Here is a 20,628-nt window from a genome sequence, read left to right as displayed (position 1 = left end):
ATGGGGCCAAAATCGCATCAAAGTAGTACAAGAACCTTTTCCAAAATCGTGCAGCATTGATGTGAATGGACACCATTGAAAACATTATTATTGCCATTGTCATGCGATTCTGAAATCTACACCTGAAATTGCATTGGTGTGATCTAGGCCTACATTCAGAATGTTATTCTGTACTTTCTGGGGTTCCATTCAATGTCTACACCCACTTATTACTGTCTGTAATGCCTGTGTGTGTCAGGGACATTATATTATACTGCACAGTGCTCGTTGGTTAATTACCACTAGTCATAGGCGTGTGCACAGGGTGTGCCAGGTGTGCCTGGGCACACCCTAATCACCCTGTGTGGTGCAGATTCCCAATTTAAACCATTGATATTTCACCAAAGCACCCTAATGGGGCTCCTAAATAAATTGTAAATTAAACTAATTCCATTTTTTTTTTTTAAATGATAAAAATAACCGTCCACTGCCCTACTGACACCAACCCCTGCCCTACAGACACTGTGCACTGTTCTACTGACCCCGTCAGTATATACCCTGTTTCCCCGGAAATCAGACCTAGCGTGATTGTCAGTGATGGCTGCAATATAAGCCCTACCCCCCAAATAAGCCCTACCCTGTTTCCCCGAAAATAAGCCCTACCCTGAAAAGAAGACCTACAAGGACTTTAACTAGGGCTTATTTGGGGAGTAGGGCTTATATTGCAACCATCACGGACAATCACGCTAGGTCTTATTTTTGGGGAAACAGGGTATACACATGCACACACACATTTTTTAGAGCTTTAAGGTGCACACCCTAATGAAATAGGCTGTGCACACCTATGCCACTAGTACTGATTTATTCACATAGAGGTTTACCTTTCCCATATAAGACCTATAAAGATCCTATTAACAGAATTCTCCTGACACAAGTTTTCTCTTTAGGAAATGTTAATTCCATATTTATATGCAGATCAAACGGTCCATAAAATATGACAATGTTCTCATTCATAGCTAGATATAGAATAGTTTAGCCACTCGCCGGCCAGCTGCCGTCATTATACTGCGGCAGGTCGGCTCGTTCCGGCGAATCCCCGGAGCTGTACGTCGCCTCTTTTGAGAGCTACAGCAGGCTCCCACTGCACGGCGGGGGGGAGCAGATGAGCGTGGTCGGCAGTGATGTCCGCCCACCACCCGCGATCGCTCCACAGAGAGCCAGAACGGAGACCTGTCAATGTAAACAAACAGATCCCCGTTCTGACAGGGAAGAACAGAGTGATCGTCTGTTCCTAGTGATTAGGAAAAAGCGATCTCTCTCCTCCTCCAGTCAGTCCCCTCCCCCCCACAGTTAGAAACACCTCCCAGGGAACACATTTAACCCCTTGATCAACACTAGTGTCAACCCCTTCTCTGCCAGTGTCATTTATACAGTAATCAGTGCATTTTTATAGCACTGATCGCAGTATTGATGTCAGTGGTTCCAAAAAAGTGTCAAAAGTGTCCGATGCGTCTGACGCAATGTCGCAGTCCCACTAAAAATCACTGATTACCACCATTACTAGTAAAAAAAAAAAAAATTGTAATAAAAATGCCATAAGTTTATCCCCTATTTTGTAGATGCTATAACTTTAGTAAAGCAATCAATGTACGCTTATTGCAATTTTTTACCAAATAGTATTTCAAATAATACATATTGGCCTAAACTGATGAAGAATTATTTTTTTTTTTGGGGGGGGGGATATTTTTTTTTTAAATTGTCGCTCTTTTTTTGTTTATAGCACAAAAAATAAAAACTGCAGAGGTGATCAAATACCACCAAAAGAAAGCTCTATTTGTGGGACGCAATCTATCTATATGTGATTTAACACAATGTACTAAATGTTTTTTAATCTATTGTAATACAATTCAACGTTCGTTTTTTTCTATATAGTTTGTGTATTGAGTTGTTGATGGCGCCGCAATAATCCCATTCCGTTTGTTCTTTACCATATTTAATCTTTGGGGTGAGGTGCCTTATCTAATAGGACATACCAGCCACCAGCCTCCTTTTTCCTTTGCACATTTTCTATTTGTCTTTAGTAATCAACCCCCAAGTGTCTGCTATTTAAAGAAAATAAACTGTAATGCCCCGTACACACGGTCGGACATTGATCGGACATTCTGACAACAAAATCCTAGGATTTTTTCCGACGGATGTTGGCTCAAACTTGTCTTACATACACACGGTCACACAAAGTTGTCGGAAAATCCGATCATTCTGAACGCGGTGACGTAAAACACGTACGTCGAGACTATAAGCGGGGCAGTAGCCAATAGCTTTCATCTCTTTATTTATTCTGAGCATGCGTGGCACTTTGTGCGTCGGATTTGTGTACACACGATCGGAATTTCCGACAACGGATTTTGTTGTCGGAAAATTTTATATCCTGCTCTCAAACTTTGTGTGTCGGAAAATCCGATGGAAAATGTCCGATGGAGCCCACACACGGTCGGAATTTCCGACAACAAGGTCCGATCGGACATTTTCCATCGGAAAATCCGACCGTGTGTACGGGGCATTAGACCTTGAATGCCTTTGGAAATAAATGCCCCAGTACTGTCACCTTGGCTAGACAGCTTTGTCTGCATGTAAATATGGAGAATAATGGAAATAAAAAATGTGAAATGTAAAAAAAAAAAAAATATAGCAAACACTGTCATTACATGTATTACCTGCATAAAGCTATTGGAAAACAATACTATCGTGATAGCGATCCTTTTAAGAGGGAGTTGAGAGCATTATTAATCCATTGATTTGAAGCTGGCACACTATACAGGTTTAAAATCCACTCAACAAAAGAATTACCGGAACCGCATTTGTCCAAAGTTTTTCTTTTACAATAAAACAAAGAGCAAAGAATTAGAACATCTGATGAAGTTCAAAAGCAGGGGCAATGTTCAGCGCAGCATGGTACGTCTCATCTAAAACCTCTCCCCAGACTACATTCCAGTCATTATGGTTTTAGTGATAATTAAAGTCATTGTACAAACGAAATGAGGAAGAAAAGAACCTGCTGCTATTCGATTTTCATGTTATTTACAAAAGAAAGTCATTTTTTTTTTTTTTTTTTAGAAAATGATTGTCCACAATTAGCTATTCTATTAATGATGGTTTCATCTGGTGTGATAAAGATATAACAATGTCAGATGCTCAATGGCCGTTCCATAATCCATCAGTGTTGGTAAGAATAAGTCCATGACATAGGAAACAAAAGGATGGGTGAAGGATATCAGCAGGTAGTGTCTGTACTCGGAAAACATCTGAAAAAATGCAGCCGCCACATCTAAAGGTTGGTAAGCTTCAATAAACATAATATTTTTTTTTCCTTGCGTTTGACACTATATTGTCAAAAGTATTGGGACACCTGAACTTTAACGTGTTATTAAACCCCCCCCCTATCGTTTTCAGCCAAGGAAGCTGTCATCTTTGCCTTTGTTTAATCTTCAACTGCCATGATGCTGCACATGTGATCAGTTATGACACCAGCCATTGGATGGTCTGACAGTTTGGTTGAGAGAGCGCAACCAATGGGAGTGCTACATTTCCGGCGCATGCCGAAAATTAAACTGATAAATGGATGGGTCTACTTCTGCTTTAAAGCGGAGGTCCACCCAAAAAAAAAACAAAAAAAATTAAAACCAGCAGCTACACATACTGCAGCTGCTGGCTTTTAATAATAGGACACTTACCTTTCCTGGAGTCCAGCGACGTCAGCACCGCAGCTGATGTTTCCAACAGCTGTCGAGTGCTGCCACAGCCATTGCGGGTAAGGGTACCCAGCAGTGTAGCTTCATGCTGGGAACCCTACTGCGCATGCACGAGGCCCACTCCTCTCTCCTACTGGCCCAGCGACAGGGGAAGGCGGAGGGAGGAGGAGGGAGCCCCAGTGACTGAGGCTCCCAGAAGTGGATACCTGTCAAAGACTGATACTACTGATTAAACTCTGTTGAAGAAGTGGTTTGGAGTTGACATCCCAGGTGACTAAAGAAGCTGCATTACAGCCCCGGACACTTGCTGGGTTTGTGCAACTCACAGATTCCACCCCAGTTCTGGCCCAGTATAGCTGGGATTAATAATTCCATGTCAGAGAATAAGACCATGAGACACCAGCCTTAAAGGGGCAAAATGCGCATCTTGACTTACCTGGAAAAAGGGGGTCAAAAACTTCTGGTGAGTTCTTAATCACACTTTTGGGCACAAGAGGTGCAGATGCAAAGTTTTCTCTTATTGAAGATCTCACGGTGTTGAGAATTCTGTCTCTTTATGGACTTTTTATTGAATTTTTATTGTTTTTTTGCACATACGGTTGTTCCTACCCTGTTTCCCCGAAAATAAGACCTAGCGTGATTGTCGGTGATGGCTGCAATATAAGCCCTACCCCCCAAATAAGCCCTACCCTGTTTCACTGAAAATAAGCCCTACCCTGAAAATAAGACCTACAAGGAATTTAACTAGGGCTTATTTGGGGGGTAGGGCTTATATTGCAGCCATCACCGACCATCACGCTAGGTCTTATTTTCGGGGAAACAGGGTATGTGTGTGATTCACTAATTTGTTTAATATGTGTATGATTCACAATTTCCTATGAGTTCGTGCCTTCCTTGTTATTTCTAGATCTGTATGGAAACCATCGGTTCCAATTTAAGTTGCAGCAACTCCTAGTTATATTTTAGTAGTTTTTTACATGTTTTAAAGGTAAGTGTACTATGTATGGTTTGCTTTAGCTGCCAAAATTTGTTTTTAAAAATGACACAATATACTAGACCAGATAAAAACCTTTTACAGAGGATGACCAACAAAATATTACTTCTCAATATACATTTAATAAAAGGGAGGATTTTTTATTATTATTATATTTTTATATTTTATAATTATATATATTTTTATTATTTTATATAATTTTTATATTGTTTTATATTATTTATATTATTTTTGTATAGGGGTCCCTTTCTGTTATTTTATATAATTTTTATATTGTTTTATATTATTTTTGTATAGGGGGCCCTTTTTGTTTGGAGGCCCAGGGTAGTTTCCCCTTTTGCCCCCTTAAAAATCCAGCACTGAGCCCATCATTACAAGGTAAAGTAAACAAACAGCATAGGGAACATAACTACATCAATAACTAGGTAAAATAATGAAAACATTTGAAAGTGTACAATGCCTTTAACTATTTCTTATCATTGACAGGCTCTTTTTTTTTTATTCTTTCACATATACCTAGGAACAACTATGGCAAATTGAGACATGGGGTTCAAATAAAGGTGAATAGACTGTTCACTTTGCAAGGGAATTCACACTTTGCAAGAAAATTTTCCCCAGAGCTTAGTGAATGAGGTGAAGCTCTGTTAACCTCCATCATCCAATCATGTGCAACAAATGCTGTTTTTATTTTCCTTGCATGGCATTGGGTATTCTTTGCAAAGTGAATTTTCACCAAATACCTAAGTTCTTGGGAAAATAGAAAAGTAAGAAGCTTGGCTTTAGCAAATTAGACCCATTCTGAATATTGCAGATTAGTCAATTCCTACTCATGTGATTGGCTCACTGCTTACCCCAACAAATTTTCTCAAATTACAATACTGCAAGTGATCATGTGACAGACAGACCCTCCCACTTTGTCCACTGAGATTAGAATGCAGCTTTGAGTTTCCACCAATCTACAGGAGGTCGGAATCTGTAATGAAATGTGCTAAAATCCTTGCAATGAGAATACATAACTGGAACAGAACAGGTAACAAATTTTAATTAAAAAAAAAAAAAAATAGCTTGACCGTCCTTCCCTCCCTAAGAAAGATACAATCAGCCAAACTTTGCGCCTTCCTATATTCAGCACAGTTGTGATGTCAAGAGGTACATTTTATTTTTAAATACGATCAGTTCTGTTGAGAAGAGAAGCCCCGGGTCATCATGAGTTTATTACTTGTATAGTCAGTTAATCTGTTATTGTAATGAAACTGTTTCCGGCATACTGCATCTCATAGTGATTAAATCAGCAATTAATGATCCCAAAAAGCCCACAGCAAAGCATTACCCTGTGCTTATTATGGGGGTGGAGGGGTGCCTGTTTTCTCATCACATTTTTCAGGCATGGTTAAAGAGGACTGACTTTAACCACTTGAGTACTAGCCTTCATTACCATGCCGTTGTTCAGTTTTTAGTGCTGCAATACTTTGACTGACAATCATGTGGTCAGGCAACACTGTATCAAATAAATGTTACAGTATATCTTTTTTTGACAGATAGAGCTCTCTTTGGGTGGTATTTAATAACGGCTGGGGTCTTTATTTTTTTTCATGTGTATGAAAAAAACAAAGGCTTTTTATTAAAATAAAAATGCCAGGACAGTGCAAACATCCCAAAAATGACTACATTTTGGACAGTAGACAAGGTGATCTCATTTTTTGTGGAAATATTTTGGTAGTGAAGAATCAGAGCTAGTATTGAGGTGGTTACATGTTTAGCCTGGTAATGGTGCACTTTTGTATGGTGCACTTTTGTATGGTGCTTTTGAACTATGGTGTTGGAGAAGACTCTTGAAAGTCCCTTATACGGCAAGAAGATCAAACCAATCAATCCTGATGGAGATCAACCCTGCATATTCACTGGAAGGACAGATCCTGAAGCTGAAACTCGAATATTTTGGCCACTTAATGCGAAGAGAGGACTCATTGGAAAAGACCCTGCTGCTGGGAAACATGGAAGGAAAAAGGAGAAGAGGATGACAGAAAACAAGATGGATACATAGCATCATTGAAACAATAAATATCAAGGTAAGCAAGCTCCGGGAGGCAGTGGAGGAAAGAAAAACCTGGCACCTTATGGTTCATGAGGTCACAAAGAGTCGGACCCGACTAAACGACTGAACAACAACAACAACAGTGCACTAGATACATTAAATGTACATGCTACCATACACAAAAGGAAGGAGAGGTGAAGGGGTTAAAATACAGCTCACACTCAGCGGCAGGAAGAAGAGAGGGTTAGTGTGCAGGATAAGGGATCTGAAGAGTTAATGTACAGGTTACTAAAAACTATGGCGATCATATGAATAAGAGTAGGGGAGTGAAAGAGTTAAAAAACATTATATTTTCATTTGTTGCTGTCATGATCTGTACATTGACTGGGAACTAATTAATGATTAATTTGATCATTAGTACCTATTTCCCCCCCTTCCTCTATTAGGAAAGGAAGTGGAAGAGTCACAGATGTAACCACTACACTGTTTACATTTATGATCACTGTGATTGATACCTCAGTGGCTAATTTTGAGCAATACCAAGGCACAGAGACGCTTTGATTGGCTCTGTACAGTGTCTATGAAGCTGTCTGAAGATGACTCTGTTCACAGGCATTAACGGGTGCACTGGCCACCCTACACAGTTATGTTTTACATGGCACTGCAGAAATAAGCATCCAATACTTTGTCATTTAACCTCCCTGGCGGTATGATTCTTTCTGATTTTAGGTGCTGAAAGCGGTACCATTATTTTGCATAGAAATTTGGCGTTTTATATTGTAGGCCTGTAATTCTTAACAATAACACACTTAAATCTGTCCAAACAAGAGTCTAGTAGATATCCCGGGTATGATAAAGTTTGAAACACAAAAACATAAATTATAATATAATAAAAAAAAAAAATAATTAAAAAAAATAAAAATAAATAGTAATAAAATAAATTTCCCCGCGATTTACTATCGCTCAATTCTGCAAGTGTTCTAATTTACTATCGCTGTTTTCTAGCTGGTCTAAAGCCATTTTTGACGTAAAGGGACACTTTTTGGTTGCTATGGACAATCTCCAGTTTCCAGGCAGAAAGAACAGTATATGCAATATAAAACTGCATGCAGGGCATGGGCCAGAGCACTGGGGACAAATGGGATGTGAAATCATTTCATACAGTACTGTAATCTGTAAGATTACAGTACTGTATGTGTTATGCTTTTTACATTTTTTTGAATTTGCCGCCAGGCTCTGCCCCCGTGCGTCGCGACGCTCGCAAGGAACGGAGCCTGGCACAGAGAGGCTTCGGAACAGGACACAGCCCGCGGACACTGCAGGGGACATCGCAGGATCCCGGGGACAAGGTAAGTAAGGAGGCACCAGGATCCTGCGATGCGATCCCGAGTGTGGCTCGGGGTTACCGCTAATGGTCCTGAATTTTAACCCCGAGCCACACTCGGGAATACCGCCAGGGAGGTTAAAGACGTATAGTGGTAGGTATGATGTTCGTGGAATTTTCACACCAGATTTACTTAAATAAAATAACTGTCCTGTTTGACACCATGTAGTCTAGTGCAACAGCTCATGGCAGATTAGTCAGTATCTGTGGAAATGTAGACTTTGATGAGCTCTACTTCAAATAAACTTGTCCTTGTAGCCTATACCGTAGACCAGTGGTCATTAGACATGTGCACACTGAAATATTTTGTTTCGGAATTTCGTTTTCGTCCGAAAAATACATTTATTTAGTTACTCCCAAAATTCGTTTTTATTTATTTTGTTTCATTAAAAAATGCATTTGTCCGAAAATTCGAAATAATTGAGGTCGAATCTGTCATCGAAGGCTTATGGTGTCTGTCGAATGTTCTAAGAAGATTCGACGGAGCAGCTAAACTGTACAACGCCGCAATCATACATTTCCGGTCGAATGTTCCGCCTACAAGCTATAGTAGAATTCTAATATTGTAAGACACTAGTAATAATTATATTTATTAATTATTATTACTAGTCAACCAACATTAGAATTCTTCTATAGCCTATGGCTTAGTCGAATCTTCATGTCAAATCTTTTTTCTCTGTGTCAAATAATCTTGGACTAATAGAGCTAAGGTTAGGCACATTCGACCACAGGTTCGATGGGCACAGATCGCTATTGTCAGCCTCATGTCGAATCTCCTATCTATATCGAACTGTTGTCGCAACGAAAACTAAAATAAAGCATTTGTTTATGTCAGATCTTTCGTTTTTCAGAGACTGCACGTTCCGATAACGAAAATACCCGAAATTCAGACGAAAATGCATTCGGACGAAAACGAATGCACATGTCTAGTGGTCATCAACCCTGTCCTCAGGGCCCACTAACAGGTCAGGTTTTATGTATTACCTTGGGGAGATGCAGACTAGAATACTGCAGTCACTGAGCAGCAAATGATATCACCTGTGATGTATTTCAGTTATCTTGCAAACCTGGCCTGTTAAGTGGGTCCTGAGGACAGGGTTGATGACTACTGCCGTAGACAACTATAGACACCACCTCCATTGCTGATACTTACCCTTCTCACCTGTCCCTTCTGCCCCATTTGACAGCTGGAGCCTTATTAAATACCTACTTCTGGTAGAGAGAAGCATATGACCCACCCGCAATGCACCTGAGCAGCTCATTGTCAGTCCTGCACACTGTGGCATTGGGGTGGGGGGAAGGTTCTTATCCCTGTGTAAAGGTCAAGACAAAGCTTACACAGAACTTCTTACTATAGACTGCAGTGGGTGAATGGGACAATATGGGGACAGTAGGCAAGGGGAGTATTAGCCAAAGTTGGCTATAACAAGAACATGTTTGTTTATTCTGAATAGGTGCATTGGTCACCCTACTAGTCTCTGTGTGTGCTCTGTTAAGATGGCAAAGGACAGCTTTACTAGTTTATTACACACCATCTTTTCCTGCTGCCCATTTGACAGCTGGAGCCTTGATAAATACACACTTATGGTATAGAGAAACATTTCACCCTCCCACAATGCACTGCACAGAACCTGAACAGCCATTCGCCAAGATCAAACACTGTGACATTGGGGTGGGAACGTCCTTAGCCTTGTGTAAGCTCCAATAAAGGTCAAGACAAAGCTTACACAGAACTTCCTACTCTGGACAGCAGTGGATGAATGGGACAAAAGGGGAGCATCAGGGAAGGGAGTATTAACAAAGCTTCTTGTAGGCTCAGTACTGGGTCATAAATTGAGGGGGAGCTCTTCAGCAGAAGTACAGAGAACAATTATTGCATTAGTTAGTGGAAGAAACATCCATGTCACGATCAGGGGTCAGGCTCGAAGAACTGTTGCTATAGCAGTTGTGTGACTACCACCGACCAGCAAGATAGGTACACAGGCAGTCACCCTAGCGGATGACGCAGGCTCATCTGAGGTGCGGAGTCTAAGCACTAACCGGTGTTCACCAGAGCTCAGATGGTGGAGATGAGTTATGCTGTGTGTTAGTACAAGTCATCTGCCAGGGTGACTGCATGTGTACCTATCCTGCTGGTTGGTGGTAGTCACTCAACTGCTATAACAACTGGTCCTCAGGATCGCCCCACCAGGAGGTGAGCAAGCTGGGGTCCAGTAGCGGATAAGCAGGTAAGGATCAAACAGAAGCATAATCAGTAAACAAGCCAAAGGTCAGTAATGAGTAGTTGCAGGTTGGGATCAGGCAGAAGCATAGTCGATGAACAAGCCAAGGGTAGATAACGAGTGGTAGCAAAATATGGACTGCAGCAGCGAAGACAAGAGTGAGATATTGGCTGAAGAAAGCACATTGATGAGTGTGGTGGTTGCTCCGGGATATCGTGTAGTATTTCAGGACTTGATTTTTGATTATATGGGGGAGGGGAGGAGAGAGAGGGGAATTCTTTCTTTTTCCTTTTCCCCATCCTTTTCTTTTTTTTTTTTTGTTTTGTCTGTAATCTGTTATATTAAAATTTTCAAAAATAAAATCTGATATAAATAAAAGAAGAAAGCACAATCTCGAAAACAGGCAGGGCAGAGACATGGCTTAAATCAGAAAGTTTGTGAGAGGAGCAAAGAGTTCAAGGTTCAGCAGAAGTTAACGCACAAGGCAGGATTGTCCAATGGATCAGACAGGGTGCTGTCTAGTATATCAGGTAGCTCAATGAGAAAAGTCTTTGGCAGACACAGCAGAGGTCCCAGGTTCAAGGGCAGACCACAATTTCTTCTTTCCCTTTACTGCCACAGGCTGGGACAGGTCTAGGATCACCAAGGCTCAGAGAAAGTGGTTTGAATGATGCTGGCTATCAGACTGAGGACATCTGGTGGTAGAAAAAAGTATAACAGAAAAAATCTATGGGATCAGGAGGAACATTGCAGCAACATCTATTAATTTATCTTTTTATTTTTGGTTGGAGTTCGAAGTGAAATGAGATAAAATTTCAACAGCAAGGAAACAGAAAGCAACAAAAATCTATCAGGTAAGTTTAAAGAGAGAAAGCGCACACATCGGGGAACTCCCAGTCTAATTTGCAAGATCCTCTTTCAGGTGCTCAGGCTGAGTGTGTCCTTAAGCCTCATACACATGATCGGATTTTCCGCAGACAAAACCTCAGACTTTTGTCAGAAGGCGTGTGCCTGGATTTTGTCTTGTATATAAACGGCAAGGAATTGTCAGCCAACAAACATGAGCGTAGTGACTTACTACGTGGTTTTTCAGCTCTATAGCGCCACCCTTTGGCTCCTTCAGCTAATTTCGTGTTAGTAGAAGTTTGGTGAGTTTTGATTCGCGCTTTTCATTTTGTGCTTTTCATTTAGCTCTTTACAGTTCGCACTTTTCAGGTCATTTCTGAACGGCCGTTCGTCAACCAGCCATGTTGTGGAGGAGGAGATAGTGTGTTATTTATTATTGGCCTTGGAGTTATTGCTTTGACCCAAGTCCAGTCCAGGAACAGGAGGAGGAGGATTTCTTGGCTCAAAAATTGGTTGCTTTATATATTGTGAACAATTATGTCATATGCCTTTGCTGCAGGAGCTCCAGGAGAATAATCTAGATGATTTTCGGAATTATCTCCGGATGACGGACCCCTGCTTTCACCAACTCTTGGCATTGCTGACCCCCTATATTAAGAAGCAGGACACATTCATGAGGCTTCTATTTTATTTTTTGGTTGAATAATAGTGATTTGATTTGTTATATTTTCTATATTTTTGGATGCATAGAATTCACTTTTTGGTTAAGTTCTATTGGCAGATAGCATGTCTAATTTTATTTGTTTTCTTTTTTTAATGCACAATGAAAAAAATTGTGGAGAATAATACTTGGCTATGTGTTTTACTTCAAATGACAGTTTGGGAGTAGGCAGTTACATTTAAAAAAATACAATGTAAAATTAACAAGGGACACCAACATAGTTGTATCTTTGATCTTAAAAACTACGGGATAATGGTGCTGTGGTAACTTGCCAAAAAAAAAAAGAAAGAAAGAAAGCATAATAATATTATTCTTTATCACTAGAAAAAATAAGCCTTTGAAAATTTGTTTGCAATAACTTCATCAGTATCACCAGCAAAGCAGCTTCATTATTATCCCATTAAAAAAGAAGAGAATTGTGCGCTGTATTTGGAGATTTCATCATTTACAGCATCACGAATGTTAATTCTCCATTACAAATGCTAGTTTACAAGACTAATCGCTTCTGGCTCGTCCTTGCTTCCGACCATTTTTTAGACCTAGAAATAGTTGTAGCAAATGATCGTCTAGAAACGAAAACATTTTTCAAACCAACCGACCGGAATGGTTACATTCCGGTTGATAGTTGTCACCATGCTGCGTGGCTGAAATCGGTACCACGCAGCCAGTTTACACGGATTAGACGCAATTGCAGTAACCTTACTGAGTATTTCCAACAGACGCAGATTTTGAGGTCCAGGTTCATTAATAAGGGTTACGATTCTGGAGATATTGATAGGGAAATCACGAATATCGCTCAGATTAGTAGAGAATCCTTGTTGACGGGACAACCTAAAAGTAGTTCTGGTAACAAACACAAATGGTCTTTGTTGACAAATTTCTCCATACAACATAAACAAATTAAAGCAATTCTAGCAAGACATTGGAGAGTCCTTAAAAATGATCCAATATTGGGTCCGGTCCTCCCCGAACGAAGTGGTATAATTTTTAAGGGGGCTCCATCCATTAGGGGCCAGATTGCCTCTAATGTTATTGATCCCCCTCCGATTCGCTCTTTCTTTCATAATATGAAAGGTTTTTTCCCATGCAAACGATGTAACGTATGTTTACACAACGTTTGTGGACGTAGACGAACGGAGACGTTCTTCTCTACCTCTACGGGTAAGGAATATCGGATAAAGCATTTTTTGACATACGAAACCAGATATGTGGTCTATTTGATCACATGTCCTTGCAAAAAACAATATGTAGGCCGGACCATACGTACACTGTCAGTGAGAGGTAATGAACATATAGCTAACATTAAAAAAGGCCTCACAAATCACAGTGTCCCCAAACATTTTTTGCGATGTCATAATCAAAATCCGAATGGTATCCAGTTTCAGGTTATCGATAAATTTATTCCACATTGGAGGGGCGCGTCTATGAAAAGGGGCGTGTCGAGATTAGAAACTTTCTGGATACATCAATTAAAATGTTATTTACCATTTGGCCTCAATGTCGACTGGGATATAAATGCTTTTATCAACCAGTCTTGATCGATATATTATTGGCCCCCTCCCACTACTTTTTTATGACGGGGAGTAGAGGTTCCAATAGTGGAATTTGTCCCCTTCTTGATTGGACCTTGTCTATGGTTCTCTGACTACCATTGATACTATTGGTTATCAATTGGCGGTCTATATATTTCCATTGCTACCAAGATATAGGTGGATGTGATCTTTACATTTTATATTTTTAAATTTTTTTGACACCATGTGTTTTATTATTTTTTTTAGATAAGATTATAGGTTCACCACCTTCGAATATAAATATCACTTCTCCTTCAGTCTCTCATAAGGGTTTCCAAAATTTTTTTTTTGGAATTTTTTCATAGTTTACTTTTATTATCAGTTTTTATATGTATACAGGGTTATGATATTTCTCACCCAGTCATGGTTTAGAAATTTTTATATTTCTGCTGGACTATAATATACTATATCATTAGCTAATTTAAGGTTGCCAAACCTAGCGATGTTTACGCCATGTTAAGCTATCTTTATCTCTTTACTATGGAGGCTGGACCGCATTTGCGCTCCAGACCTCATTATGTGTTCTGTATACGATCACTGGCGGACCAATTTACTTGCCGCCCCATCATGGTGAGGCTGGGTTTGCATTTGCGCTCCATCCTCCGTCACTTCCGGTTACTATGGAACTGACGTCACACGTTGTTTTGGTACGCCCCCCTGCTGGACGCTGTACGTCCTCTCTATTCCGGCCATGATTGGCCATGGGAGGTGACGCGTCCTGGTGTATGCGTCACTCCCCGACCCTGGAATCCAATTGGCGGGCATACGTCACCTTCTCACAAAGGAGGTACTTGGAGGTGGACGCCGCCCACAACATATTCGCATAGGATCTCCCATATTGAGGCTTGGTTGAGAGCCAGCTCCCGAGTCCTTGTGATTGGTATATCTTCTATTCTGACGCCCCCTTCCGGATAACCCGGAAGTAACGGTATACATGGCGCGAACAGCTGCTAATACTGGGTAATCATATGTTTTATATATATACAGGCATGTGTGGCAGACAGTCATGTACCCCAGTTGAAGTCCCGTAGGATGAAACGCGTCGGGTGGTTATGCCTGTCTTGCCACTTTCATTTTATAGCGCTTTTTATTGTTTTATACCTGACTGTGATGTTTAGGTCATGGTGTGCTGTATAGCTCTTGATTTTCAAATAAATACTTTTTAATAAGCGGATTTACACTATGGGGAGGTCTTCTTTTTGAACCCCATTTTCTGAGGATCCAGATCCAGTTTATGGAAGCGGTTTTTCCTGTAAGCAGTTCTTGATTGACCCCTCGGAGACCGGGAGTTGTTACAATCAGAGAGGTCGGTTGGTGAGTGTCGTGGATTCCCCCCAACATCTCCAGCTGCTGTGGAACCCTCTTCCTTATCCTAAGCCTGTTCGACCCCCTGGCCGCTGGCCGAGGGGTCCACCATTGCCGGTAAGGGTATTTTTGCCTATCCCGTCCATATATATGCAGGGCTCCTTATCCTGTGGACGCCATCCCCGGATTTGAGGCCTTTCTACCATTCATCTTGACAGCTACAGATCTTTTTATTTATCATTGGACTGCAGTTATACTAGTTATCTATAATTATTTGCTGGACTTTTGGTCGTGACAGCAATGTATGTTGCTATGGTGCTTCATGTTTTTATATTTCTCATGTGTGTCACTACACTACTCACAAGTTTTGTTTAATTTACCACTTTTTGATTTGAGATTTTTGGGGAAGAATTTCTCCACTTACTTCTTCACACTATTTATAGTGAGTTGATCCTACCATTGTTGATCCCCAACGCACACTAGAGTTTTTGATTAATCTATTCACACATTCCCCTATTCATTTATACATTACTTTCACTAGTATTATACACAAGTTATTTGGTGTTTCATTAAATACACTTTATTGAGCTGTTGTCCTCACGGATTTCCATTCTGTCAGGCTTTGCCCAATAACGCACATAACTATTTAGCGCCACACTTATTTATCCTATAGTTCCATTACAATTAGTCTGATTGTTGTGTCGGCAGCTTTTTTTCTGTTTTAGTTGGCGCATTATTATTTTTAGTTTTCTATGTGTGTTTGTACTTTGGACTTTTGTCCAACAGACTTGTGTACACACGCTCGGAAAATCCGACAGCAGACATTTGTCCGCGGAAAATTTTAAAACCTGCTATCCGACATTTGTCAGCGGAAAATCCGACAACAATTGTCCGATGGAGCGTACAAACGGTCGGATTTTCCGCCAACAGCCTGTCATCACACAATTCCCGTCGGAAAATCCGATCGTGTGTATGAGGCTTCACACCAGGGGTCTCGAACTGGCGGCCCTTCAGCTGTTGAAAAACTACAAGTCCCATCATTCCTCTGCAGGTGGGAGTCATGCTTGTAACTGTCAGTCTTGCAATGCCTCATGGGACTTGTAGTTTCTCAACAGCTGGAAGGCTGCCAGTTTGAGACCCCTCTTTACACACTACCACAGAAACAAGTAAAAGTATTGAGCGAGCAACTCTGTAGTCTATATAGTGATTTTAATGGTTGGTTACAGAAAGTGACAAGCAAAACAGCTATCAAAGGTTCTAACTCCTCCCCAAGCTAAGCAAAACTAAGGAGACAATTCATAGTCTAGAGCACATACTATTTATTTGGACACTATAGTGTTAAGTTTCTCTGTGGCCTGCATTTTTCTTTCCCGTTCATTAAATGCAGGTTGCATCACGGAGCCTGTGGTCTCCCGTAGAGCTTTCTTTGCTTACCGCTGTATAGAGAATTCTGTGACTGGAGTAGAGGCCAGTCATGTGACTTCGAAAGGTCATGTGGCAAGGCTCTCTTTTTATTTCTTTTCATTTGTACAGCATGCAACGTGCTTTGGAGTTCCTAAGCTAACGGAGACCGTGCTTCTTAGATGTGCGTATTTCTTCTTTTAAACCGCTGATTTATAACTGAGACCTAACAATTTTTGGCCGTAGATCTGTTTTGAATAGAACCGAATTGTTCCAACAAATCAGGAGTTATTTAATTTTTTAATAAGCTTAAAAAAAAAAATCATTTTTTTAACCACTTAAGGACCAGCCTCGATTTGGATTTTAGGTGTTTACATGTTTAAAACGTTTTTTTTTTGCTACAAAATTACTTAAAAACCCCCAAACATTATATATTGTTTTTTTTTTAACACCCTAGAGAATAAAATGGCGGTCAATGCAATACTTTGTTTCGCACCGTATTTGCGCTGCGGTCTTATCAGTGCACTTTTTTGGAAAAAATTCACTTTTTTGAATAAAAAAAATAAGACAACTGTAAAGTTAGCCAAATTTTTTTTATATTGTGAAAGATAATGTTATGCCAAGTAAACTGATACCCAACATGTCACGCTTCAAAATTGCTCTCGCTCGTGGAATGGCGACAAACTTTTACCCTTAAAAATCTCCATAGATGACGTTTAAAAAATTCTATAGGTTGCATGTTTCGAGTTACAGAGGAGGTCTAGGGCTAGAATTATTGCTTTCGCTCTACCGATCACAGCAATACCTCACATGTGTGGTTTGACCACCGTTTTCATATGTGGGCGCTACTCACGTATGCGTTCGTTTCTGCGTGCAAGCTCGTCAGGACAGGGAGCTTTAAAAAAATTATTTTTTGTTTTTTATTTATTTTACTTTATTTTATTTATTTTTCCACAGTTTTTTTTTTTTAATTTGGATCACTTTTATTCCTATTACAAGGAATGTACAGTAAACATCCCTTGTAATAGAAAAAAGCATGACAGGTCCTCTTAAATATGAGATCTGGTCCTCAGATCTCATATTTGGACTTAAATGCAAAAAAAAAAAAAAAAAAAGTCATTTGAAAAAAATGACAACAAAAAAATATGCCTTTAAGACGTATGGGCGGAGCTGACGTTATGACGTCGCTTCCGCCCTCCTATGGTATGGAGACGGGTGGGAGCCATCTTCTCCTCACTCGTCTCCATATCACGGATGTGGCAGGTCCCGATCGCCTCCGCCACTACCGACAGCTCTGGTAAGCGGCGGAGGGCGCGGGAGAGCGGTGGGAGGGGGGTGGCACCTCTCCCGCTGCCAATAACGGTGATCTTGCGGTGAATCCGCTGCAGAGACCACCATTATCGTACACAGAATCGCCGGCCCTAAAGATGGATACCTCGGTTGTGGCAGCAGCTGCTGCCGTTACCGAGATATCCACCTTCAAAGAAATGACGTATATATACAGTGGCCGGTCGGTAAGTGGTTAATAAAATTTCAATACATCCTTTATTTTTCATCAAAAGATCACAAAATTTCAGTTTAGAGTGTTTGCGTGAAATAGTAATTGCCGACCTCAAAGGGACGCCATGTTTGGCTTTCTCACTTATAGCCTAATGCCCCACAAATATTTCTGAACCTCCCTCCCAGGACCCATAGTGATTTATGACCGGCGTATCTAATCCTAATGGTTGTATTACTCTTATAGAGAAATAGGATTTATTTCAGGCAATATAATATACTCTACACAGAAAAACATACAATGTACACGGACCATAACTAATCTTAGTAAAGACCATCTGTCCATCCAACGACAAAGCAAGTATCAAGCAGGCTAAATGGAAGAAGAGGACGGGGAAAAGGCATCAGGTAATAGATCACATATAATATATTGTAGCTTCTGATTTTTAGCTCTTATGTGATGTAGAATTTTTTTGCGCAGTAGTATGGCGAAGATTTCTTTTTTCTGTCTCCTTTCATTTATTCAACAAATCCCACATCGTTTTAATATCCCTGTAAAAAAGAATGTACAAGTTCACAGTGGTTACACCAAGGGCTATTTCTCATTACAACACATTATGACATGGATTAGAATGAGCTTTATAATGTGTATAAATACAAGAGGGCTAAGGGGAGCCTGCTTATAAGAGCTTACAATCTAAAAGAGTGGGGTAAGTGGTACAAAAATGTTCTTACTACAAGGAATGAGCTGATGGAAAAGGTAAAATTACTAGACATGTACACTGCCAAAAAATTTGTTTGTTTTCGTTTATAGATTGTTCAGAAATTCGAAAATTCAAAAAATTCGTAAATTCAAAAAATTCGTAAATTCAAAAAATCAGAAATTCGAATATTCGGAAATTCGAAAATTCGGAAATTCAAAAGTTCGAAAATTAGAAAGTACACAAATCCAAAAATTTGAAATAATAACTAACTAACTAATAATAACTAAATATTTAATTATAGGTATTGGAATTTTCTTTCAAATTTGGCTGTTAGAGAACGTAACGAATACGAATTTATCTGAAGTTACCAATTATCCAAAATAAAGAATACCGAATCTAAACAAATAGAACGAAAATAAATAATAATAAATAATAATACATTATTATTATTATTATTATTATTATTATTATTATTATTATTGTTATTTATTATTATTAATGTGTTATGTTCCATTTGTTTAGATACAGCATTTGTTATTACGGATGATTCGTAACTTCGGATAAATTAGTATTCATTACGTTCACTAACAGCCAAATTTGAAAGGAAATTCCAATACCTATAATTTAATAGTTAGTAATAGTTAAGTTATTATTAGTTAGTTATTATTTCAGATTTTCGAGTTTTCGGGTTTTTGAATTTTTGGATTTTCATTCTTTTTTTCGGGTTTTCGGTCCTTTGAATATTTGGATTTTCATTCTTATTTTTGGATCTCAGAATTTCCGGATTTTTGGATTTTCAAATTTAGAATTTCCAAACTTTCGAATTTCCGAAATGTCGAATTTTCGAATTTTAAATTTCTAAATTTTCCAATTTCTGAAATTTTGAATTTCCGAATTTTCAAATTTCTGAATTTCCGAATTTCTGAAATTTTGAATTTTCTAATTTCTGAATTTTAGAATTTCCGAATATTCTGAAAAATTTGGAAATTCAAAAATTCATAAATTCAGATATTCCTGAATTAACTAATTTGTCTAAATTTGTTAAAAAAATGAATTTGGAACTAAACAAATGGCACATGTCTAAAAATGACAATTGTTAGTTGGAGGCATGATAGGCTTTCCTGAAGAAATTAGTTTTCAGGGACCGCCCAAAGAGGACAAGAGTAGGAGATAGCTGGACAGACTGAGGAAGAATGTTCCAGAGGATGGGAGAGGCTCTGGGGAAATCCTGGATAGGAGACAAGAGAGCTTGAAAGCAAGAGAGGTCTTTGGAAATCGGAGATTACACGATTGCATGAAGATGTATACATTGCAACACACTGCATTGTGTTTGTGAATTAACCCTAAATTTGCCCAACCCATCAAAATTATTTATTAAATTATGTGCCATCAAGTTAATATGAACTCCTGGTGACCACATGGATGATGTTTCACCATAACGTTCTGTTTTCGTTTTGGGTCTAAAGTTTTTGCAATGGTATGTTCATGCCATTGTATCCAGCCAACCTAAAGCTTAGCTCCAGTCTTCCACAATTTTACAGGCTGCTCTTCTGTACTGAAAATGCTTACTCTGATTTCACGGCACACTGTGAGCTTCTCACAAAAATATAAGTAGATTAAACTTCATCTTTAAAGTGTTTGTAAAGTCTTGTTTAAAACAAAAAAACAAACATGTTATACTTACCTCCTATGTGCAGTGGATTTGCACAGAGCAGCCCAGATCCTCCTCTTCTCAGGTCCCCCTTTGCTGCTCCTGGCCACCCCCTCCTGTCGAGTGCCCCCACAGCAAGCAGTATGCTATGGGGGCACCCAAGCCAAGCTGCAGCTCCATGTGTCCATTCAACTCCGTGTGTCCATCCTGTTTGGCTAACCGACTTTGATTACAAAATAGGTGTAGCGCTAAAAAGTTTTAAGATGTCCAATATCAAGATGAAAAAATAGACCAACATTTCTAAGTATAGAATGTAGGAGGAAATCATCCATATATATATTGGTCCTAGTGATAGGAAGTCCTCAGAGGTTATGTGACTTCAGACAAAGAGCACATCAATAGGTATATAACATCTGGAGTGAAGACAGACACACCACCACCGACAATGAAGAGGCTTACCAGATCTCATGGACCCAAAGGGGCATACGCCGAGTTGGGTCAGACAAAGCTTGGGTGGTCAATGGCTGTAAATGATCCAGAAGGGTGATGTTCCTGGGATGAACCATAAA

This window comes from Aquarana catesbeiana, linkage group LG08, assembly GCF_042186555.1.
Source record: "Aquarana catesbeiana isolate 2022-GZ linkage group LG08, ASM4218655v1, whole genome shotgun sequence".
NCBI lineage: Eukaryota > Metazoa > Chordata > Amphibia > Anura > Ranidae > Aquarana > Aquarana catesbeiana.
This window is presented reverse-complemented; position numbering follows the sequence as displayed.